This window comes from Primulina eburnea, chromosome 8 (assembly GCF_022965805.1).
Source record: "Primulina eburnea isolate SZY01 chromosome 8, ASM2296580v1, whole genome shotgun sequence".
Taxonomy (NCBI): Eukaryota; Viridiplantae; Streptophyta; class Magnoliopsida; order Lamiales; family Gesneriaceae; genus Primulina; species Primulina eburnea.
This window is the reverse complement of record NC_133108.1, coordinates 35,775,902-35,785,335: the sequence shown is the minus strand read 5'-3', so window position 1 is coordinate 35,785,335 and position 9,434 is coordinate 35,775,902.

The following is a 9,434-nucleotide window of genomic DNA, read 5'->3' as shown; positions in this document are numbered from 1 at the left end:
TGATTGCAATGACACAAAAAATTAGAGAATGATTCAAATTATAAATTAACTTTTACAAAATAATTATAGATTTTGTTTAAATAATGAAAATGCTTTTAATTATCGTATAAATATACTAAATAATTAATTTATTTTCAGTTAATCAAATCAATTATGTCATATCTTGCTTAAATTAAATATGCGTTATGCGAAACGTAAGTGCTCCTCATCTGCCTTCGGCACGAGCAAAACGCCACATCCTTCGGCCTACTTGAAACTATTTTGTCTGGTTTTCATGATCTTATTGGACTCTTCTTGTATCAAATTACAATAATAAAATTTTCAAATGAATAAATAACAAAATGCATAAGTCATGGAGAAAATGTTAACAAAATTTCAATTTGACCCTTTTTTTTATGTCCCAAAAATTAAAACCTTTATCTTCCAACAAAGTTGTCTAATTTAGTCCTTCAAGCACAAATATTTAAAAAAAACATTCAAATAACATTGGTTTGATAACTGTCAGAAATTACACATATCTACGGTAATATTCCTAGTTTCTTGAAATTCTCTCGGGGTTTTATTACCTAGATCTTAGAAAATTATATCTGGGTTCTCAAAACTATCGGGAGATCCTAAAAGAAATCAAAGATAATCTTAAATTATGACAACAAGTTCCTATATGTATCAAACAAATGAATAAATTTCGAAAACATGAAGAAATTCTTGTAATCTTTAAGGATATTCCAACACGAATCCAAAGACTAGAACACAAACTAGTTATAAGCAATTAGGATTGTGGGAGGTAGGTTAGACTCTCTTTTTGGTTCACACAACCTTTTTACATCAAAAGGAAAAAAGAACAAGCCAAAGTGCGTATAAACCCTTAAAACAAGACGAAAAATGATCAATCTTATCCAAACGGCCACAGGAAAGAAAATATAACTGATGACAAACGATATAAAATGATTCGCCTCCTGATATTCAAGATCTTGCCACATACTATTGAAAATTCAAGGTCGTGAATCTTGAAATGGATCAACTGGAGGTGACCAATCCCTAATCATATTTGATAATTCTCAAGAACCACCACGGAAAAATGTTGATCTTATGATACAAACATGAGAGCTTACCAAATTGATTTCCAGGTTGAGGGAGAGGAGAACCACACTCCGCAAGAACCAATTACGGAAGAATCAAATCACTCATCATACATTACTAAGCAAAAGATGTTTTTTGAACCAATACATTATTTTAGGGTGTGCTTAATTTTGTTGCATTAGAATTTCAAAAGCAGGAAAGGAAAGATTTAGTGAAAGGACATCGCTATGCGGATCATTCGTAAGCAGAAACTCTTTATCCTCAACAAAGACATATTCATTAAAATTTTTAGAAATACGTCTTACGGAATCGTAAGGGTTACGTTGATGAAAATCATTGTGGCAGAAACCAACAGAGTCAATCTCTAGTTGAAAAATTTTTAGTGAAATATCCAAAAGAATTAATCCCCTATTCAAGCACACTTAATAGGGTCCGACTATTCAAACAGTCAAGATTACAAATTAAAAACAAAAGAAAAAATAAATACAACCCAAGCTCTGTATAGCCTTTAATACACGAATAATGTTCAAGTAGATGAATACAATATGTTATTCACTACTATCGATGAATTTACAGAGCTTGAATAATATAGGCAATCTGTATTTTGGCCAAAATGTCTGGTTTATAGAGAGGAATGTTACGGAATAGTTTCTGGCAATCCGAATTCTTTTGCTAGTAACGGTCTCTTTTTCTTAGAAAAAAATTGGCATAACTGATTTCATATCGCCTCATTCACAAGGACACCCAGAGAGTAGGCGATTCCACAAACATAACTACATTTATGTGTAAAGAAAATGATCTTTCTGTGAAGGCAATCTTTATCTCTTAATTTAATTAATATAATTCTTAAATTAAATGATTTTTATCTAAATTATCTTTTCCTTATTGATTTGATTATGTATATATTTTATAAGATTGTCTTTTTGATGATGAGATAATTATGTAAATGTATCTTTGCTATTTGTATCAATATTTGATTCTTGTTGAACATGTTACCTTCTTGGAGCTTAAAACTTAGGTGAAGGAAGACCATAAATAGATAAAGAAGTACATGATGGTGCCTCTTTCTCTCGATTAATGAAAAAACACTTTCGCACATCTGCATTTCAGAGAAACATATTACAACGTTGTTGTTGTTGTGAAGGACCGTAGTGTTGTTGGAGGACACTTCAGACAACTACGCATGCACGTGTTGGCTGTGAAGTGATGCAGATTGTGTTTCGATTGCTCCAAAAATTTTTCGCATTGAGTCTTTTTTGCTTTTCTGAGTAAGTTTTTTCTGGTTGTTGATTTAGAACGCATATTATCTCAAAGGCGTGAGGATATGATTTTGTGAAGATCACTAGTCTATGCTTTTGTCACGTTTCGGTTTTCTAGTGATTAATTTTGCCCTGAGACAGAGCACAAAATTTATAACCGGCCTATTTAATCTGTCCATCGTATTGTTTAAAGTCGATTTGTTTTACCCAAATGTTTAATATTCTGCTAAATGTTGTCCCAACTGTTGTAGCATTCGGCACAACCTTATTCTGATTAATAAAACACAAATTCACAATCCTCTTGATACTTGTTTTCATATAACTACATCTGTCAAGCAATTTTCCTTACAAGTGTTATCAGAGCTACTATTGACCTTACTAAGTTCTGATATGTTTTTGTTATGTTTGACAGAAATATTTATTTAAATGGACAATCATGCAAGCGCAGCACTTCGGACACCAGTCTAGATGGAATCAACTACAGTCTATGGACAGGTCAATATGTTTTATTAAAATCTATAGATGAGAGAGCTGAAACACGTTGTTGTAATAAAGTTGGTTGGACTCAATAAGGATGGTAGCCGAAGATGGTGACAACTTGATAAAGTCCAGAAAGTGATTGACTACGATGAGGTGCAGGTTCCAATTACAATTCAAAGGCGTTGATGTCCTCTTCTCTTCGTAGGGATTAACATGTTCCGTCTAATTACAACTGATGTATCTGCCAAGGATGCTTAAGAAATTATTCAAAAGCATTGGAAGGTTCAGAAAAGTGTGAGGAGGACAAAGTTAAGAAGCTTCCGCCAAAAATTCGCGAAATGAGACTGGAAAGACACTGGAAGAAATTGAATATATAATCGACTATGACAGACGCATCCAAGAGATTGCCAATGGAAGCTTCCGCCTAGATGATCCATCGATGAAAGATAGCAGAAAAGTTCCTCAGCTCACTACCTGAATGTTTCAACTTAAAAAATTGCGCCATCGCATGACGCAAAAAGATAAAACTCTAATTGCACTGATGAAGGATTTTTTGATAAGTTTCCTTAGGCATGTCGAGATTACATGGATATGCAAAAAAGGGACCAAGGTAAAACTCTCGCTTCCAAGTCTCAATGGACTCTACAATATCTCTTAATTGTCCAAAAAAAGTTTAAAATTGAGTCGGATCTTTGTCTGAAGATTTATCTCATTTATATCACGAAAAAATTTGAGGGATTACTTTAAAACCTATCGCTAATCTACGGCCGCGAAAAAATGGATTTTCTTTGGCCAGCGCAACCCTTCCCGCAATCTGGTAATCAAACTTGCCTGCATGCAACTCCAGGTACCTATGAATCCCGCAGAAAGTCCGCCCACATCGGCATCCAAATCCCAACACCTGTTCTTGGTACTGATTGTGCAAGACTTCACGGCGGCATCAGTCAAACTGACCATATCTTGAGACGAGATATGATTATCTTGGGCTCAGATTCAGAAATGCAGTTTTTTGATTTGGCTATCTGAAGTCTCAAATAATCCTCGTAACACCTGGAACAAAACCCTCAATTCGCCTCGATCGGAACCCAGGAAACCACAGCCTTGAATTTTCTGGCTGGTTGAAGTGGCGGTTCGTGTTGTGGTATCCATGAAAGAATCCATTCTTGTATTACAGTTGAAGGAAGGTGATTTTGTTTTGCTTCTTAGTAATTCTTCTCGTTTGTTTATTTTCTCTGGATTGCTTGCCAGCTTATGGTGAATTTGTTATAGATGGTTTCATGCATATATATTGAGGGGATTTTCATCGTTGGGTTGGAATTCGATTAGGACAAGAATCCTAGAGTGTATAGCAAATCTATCTTCTATTGGAGCAGTATATTTTTCTCATTTCTTTGGTAGATACACCCCTGAATGGTTCATTCCATCCTAGAATCAAAAGTTCAAATTTAGTCACACATATATGAGGTCCACTAATTTTTTTTAAAATCACATATATATATATAAATCTTGTCCATCCAAACCATGTGGGGCAGTGTCCCCACATGTAGCATCGACTTAACCCCCTGAATATAGAATATAACCCACAAATATGCGGTGACTAACTACAACCAAGGACGACGAATGCATGTTAGTATATTCACACAATCGTCGGAGATCAACGCAAAAATTCCCTAAGAACAATTAAACAGGAAAATTCAGCAATCAAGCACATTGTCATAAATTTTCGAATCGCTAGTTTTAGAGGTTGCAAATACAAGAAAAATCTTGTTTCTGTTTATTTTTGCTTAGATAGATTTTAATATAACGATGTCTCAATATAAAATCTTTTAAAATAAGGATTTAAAACAAGTTTTTTATCGATGAGAGAAATATGTTGAATTAGACACATATTATAAATTTTATATGAATTATTGTAAAAGAATTTTTCTCTCTCGGCCCCTTTTTTATTATAAAATATTAATTTCTTTATTTTGATAAATATATGATTTTGTTATTATTTAAAAGTAGAAACCTAGTAAGACTGTAAGAGCGCCGGTTGTAATAAAAATGTGCACGGAGTGATGTGATCCGGGCGAAATGAGCGAGCAGGGTTAGGTGCTCCACCGGGTCAAATCAAGAATTTTGTAATATTGTTTAGGGAAATGAACAAGGTAGATGGCTTTCACGATGACCTGCAAACAATGAAAGGAACTCGTGAATGGGCGTCGGAAGGATGTCCGGCGTGACCACTCCGATGCTTAAGTCAGCAGGGTTGTCAAAGAAGGAAATTTGAGTAATATTTATGAATGCTTGAGAATGAAGAGATTCCAGACCCGTAAAATGTCAACGATACCTGCTATTTGAAGAGAAGCTAGGGTTACCTTGATGCGCGTGCTTACCTACTACTTGTACCCTCGGACGTTGACGGCCTGTCGGTCCCTTTCTTCCCGATAGTTTCGTGGGTACTCCAAGAATAAGAGACGTTGACTGCATGTCCAGTCCCTTTCTTCTCAATATTTTCAGGGATACGTTCAGGTGAAAGAGGTTGACTTCCTGCCCAGTCGCTTTCTTCCCTATAATCTATAAGATCCTCTTAAGTAAGTTACTCGAGTATTGAGCCCTCGGCTTTAGCATGAAAGCCCGGCCCCTAGTTGCCGGGAGGTAAGTAAATACCCGGCCATGCATGAAATGCCCAGTCATGTAGGTGATAATCACCTTCCTGTTTCTATACGGGTTACCCAATGAAACTTCCCGGGTCATCCATGACCCGGGCCCTTATAGGGGTATCACCACCCATCCCTAAAATAGTCGGGCTAGAGTCTCACTCGCTGTCCCGATTGGTGCGAAATAATTCATGGTATATGATTGCATCGGAGCATTTAAATATCCCGTATAGGAGATGTCACGCCTGGATGATTTGTCTCCCGGGCCCGAATGAACGTTATAATGAGATGCACCCAAAATTAATTCCTACTAGAAAACGCTCCACATCCCGAGAAATGGATAAGTCTGACACCTCGACAGCTGTGCACGTCCTTTCATCTCCCGGCACAATTTCCAAAACTTATCTCGACCGTTCAGGCATCTTGAAGATCAACAGTCGTTATTAATTTGTTCTTATTATAAATAATGCCTTACCCATCCGCCATCATATCAACAAAGTGTTGCTAGAAATATATAATGGCAGGTACTAGCGGTCCTAGCGTCCCCGATCTGGCGGAAGAGTTCAGGAATGCGTCTGCGGAAAGACAAAAAACGGAAATAGAGGAGGAGGTCTTTCACAAAATTCTTGCCTTCTGGGAGGCACTGCAGGAATTACAACTTCTCTACTACTGTGGTGAGGCTAATACTCCCCGGCTGCTGGCGAAATTGGAGAAGTATCGGAGTACTTAAACATTTCCGAGTTGGGGGATCCTTTTGAAGAGGATCGCATGTACGAACTGATGCTCCGTAAAGAGAGGAACACTCTCAATGATATCAATGACACCAAGAGCTATGAAGGAAGGGCTACACGAGAAGTGAGAAGTTGGATGTATCTGTGGAAAGCCTTCGTAGAGGAGGCATATTTCGATGTAATCCGAAGTAATTTCGTTAAATAAAATTATTATCCGAGTTTACTGTCTTTGCACCATTTATCTGATGCATATCCCACGGGCTGCATAACTCGACTGACAAGATTAACTAATAATAAGTAACGAACGGAGACGTGAGGATTTCGTATTTTAAACAAAAAGGGCGCCCGAGCTTCGCATCTCTCGGGTTTTGCAATAATATGCCGGGACCTCGAATCTTCCGGTCTCAAGAGAAAATGTCGGGGCCTTAAACCTCCCCGACTCGATACAAATATTGCCCCGCTTACCCGGATGTCCCGATTGTTATGATAACAAGTGTAAGCCTTAACTCCTTCCTGGAGACGCTTCGTATTTCGGGAAATAAATAAATCTAACGCCTCGATAATTACGTGTGTCCTTTCCTCTTCTGACGATTAGTACTTTAGTACCTCGACATTCGTAACAATCTCTTCACCTACCTCGATAATAAATGCTACGTGCCTATAAATACAGAAAGGCAATGGGAGGTAAGAGATAACACCTTCGGCATGGCAAGTTCAAGCGAATCTATGGTCTGCAGTGGCATCTACGTCCTAGCGCCCACTAACCTACATCCTCATCTGGAGGATCTGAAGAGGACCATTGAAGAGTTGGTCCTGTCGAAGGTGATGTCAACGTGGCATAAGATTCAGGATCTTAATGCCTCGCTCCAGGAGGGTTTGGCCTTCACCCGGGCACAAAGAGCGGTGGCGAGGAGGTACAAACGGGAGCTCGAAGTAAACCATGTTGCAGAACTAGCCACTGATGAAGTCCTACTTCATGCGATGCTGTTGAAGGAAGGGCGTCAACTGGAAAAGATTTCATCCTCTGAGTCTTTTAACATCGCCCAGTCTCCTGAGCTAACCCACTGGATCCATGAGTGGCAGCATGTCGTAGCTGTACTGATAGTTGGCGCTAGGCATGAACGATTCCTTTATGAATAAAATCTGTCTATTTGTTTCACTTTCTTCTTCGTACGTTAATCAATAATAAACTGAATATAATTCGTAAATCCTAGATTGGATCATCCAGAACAAAAATCTCACCTATTTTAAATAAAGTATCAGAGCTCTGTTTGGAATAAAACGTCGGGGCCTTGAATTTCCAGGGCTGAAAATAATGTGCCGGGGTCTCAAACCTCCCGGACTTAAAATAATGTGCCGGGGCCTAAAACCTCCCGGACTTAAGATAATGTGCTGGGACCTAAAACCTCCCGGACTTAAAATAATATGCCGGGGCCTAAAACCTCCCGGACTTAACACAATGTGCCGGGGCCTCAAACCTCCCGGACTTAAAATAATGTGCCGGGGCCTAAAACCTCCCGGACTTAAAATAATATGCCGGGGCCTAAAACCTCTCGGACTTAACACAATGTGTCGGGGCCTCAAACCTCCCGGACTTAAAATAATGTGTCGGGGCCTAAAACCTCCCGGACTTAACACAATGTGCCGGGGCCTCAAACCTCCCGGACTTAAAATAATATCCCGGGGCCTAAAACCTCCCGGACTTAAAACAATGTGCCGGGGCCTCTAACCTCCCGGACTTACTCACGTGGTATCGGGACGATATACAACTCATCATTAAAACTCTCACCGAATGAGAACGTTCCGTATTCCCAGATGTATCAGTCGGGCGCCTTGGTAACCGTCAATGCCCCTTCACCTTCTTAGCACGATATTCAAGGGATATCCTGACCGCCCACGTGTTTAGATTCGACGGTTTCAATCAACTCCTGCTTTGAAACAACAAAGGAAACGCTTCGACTGGTTAGGACCCTTTGGCTTCCCAATACTGAGAGACGCTTGTCTATAAATAAAACGGTAGCAAACCACAAGGTGATTATTAATCCGGTATGTCTAGTTCAAGCGGATCTACTGCTTGCAGCAGTACTCACGTCTTGGTGACGAACGCCATGCGTCCTCGTCTAGAGGAGTTGAAGAAAAGGCTCGAGCATCGCGTATGGGTGAAGGTTATGGCTGTGCGGGACAAAGTTTACGATATGGACTTTACCTACCGTAACTATCTCGCCCCTACTCGGGCACAAAGAGCAAGAGCAAGGACGTATGTCCGAGAGTTTGTAGTGGCCCGAGTTACAGACTTGGTCACTGATCACGTTCTGCTACATATGATGCTTCGGGTGGAGTGGCATCAGCTGGAAAAGATAAGGACTTACGAGTCTTTTGTCAATCTTCGTATTCACGAGTTAACCAACTGGATAACTGAGTGGCAAGACGAAGTATCTGCAAGAATTAACATTATAACAACTGCTAATGTTCTATGTAGTGAATATTCTTATTGAAGTACATTGTCTTTTTACTATCTGCAAACAGACTTCTTCGTCAATTCATGCGTACTAAAACAACAACTGTACGATAATCCCTAAAAATTAGGTTCTTTATACCCGAACACAAGATCTTTAGAACATACCCCTTCAAAAGATACCTCCGAGGTCCGATACCTTCGAAACTCAAATCATAAAAATGACGGGGCCTTAAACCTCCCGGACTTAAAATAATATGCCGGGGCCTCAAACCTCCCGGGCTTAAGATAACATGCCGAGGCCTCAAAACTCCCGAGCTTAAAGTAAGATAACACTTCATACCCCTGGGTGATTGACGCAGGGTTAAAGTGATATGGGTCCTACTGAACAACTGCCACAGTCTGTTCGCATTCCGAGTAAATAAGCCATCATGACGCCTCGATCTGCGTAACCGTCCTTTCATTCTGCCTGTTGTGATTTCTGGGACGCATCGGGACCGCACACGTGTTTCCAGTCGACGGTCCAGATCGTCCTTCTTCCCTTATATATAGCAACCCTAGGGTTTTCCAAAAATCACTTTCAAATCACCATTCTCGGCGAAGCCCTCGCAAATTCTTTTCTCGCAGTTCCGGCATTCAAAGTTTCCTTGCTCCGACGATCTTCCACCGCATTTGTAAGTTTTTTCTTTCCATCATGTCTAACTCTACTTCCTCCACCTCCGGGGCCAATGCACGAGGCTCGGCGGGGTACGAATCTGCTGCTCTTCGTTCTGATTCGTCTCCTTCT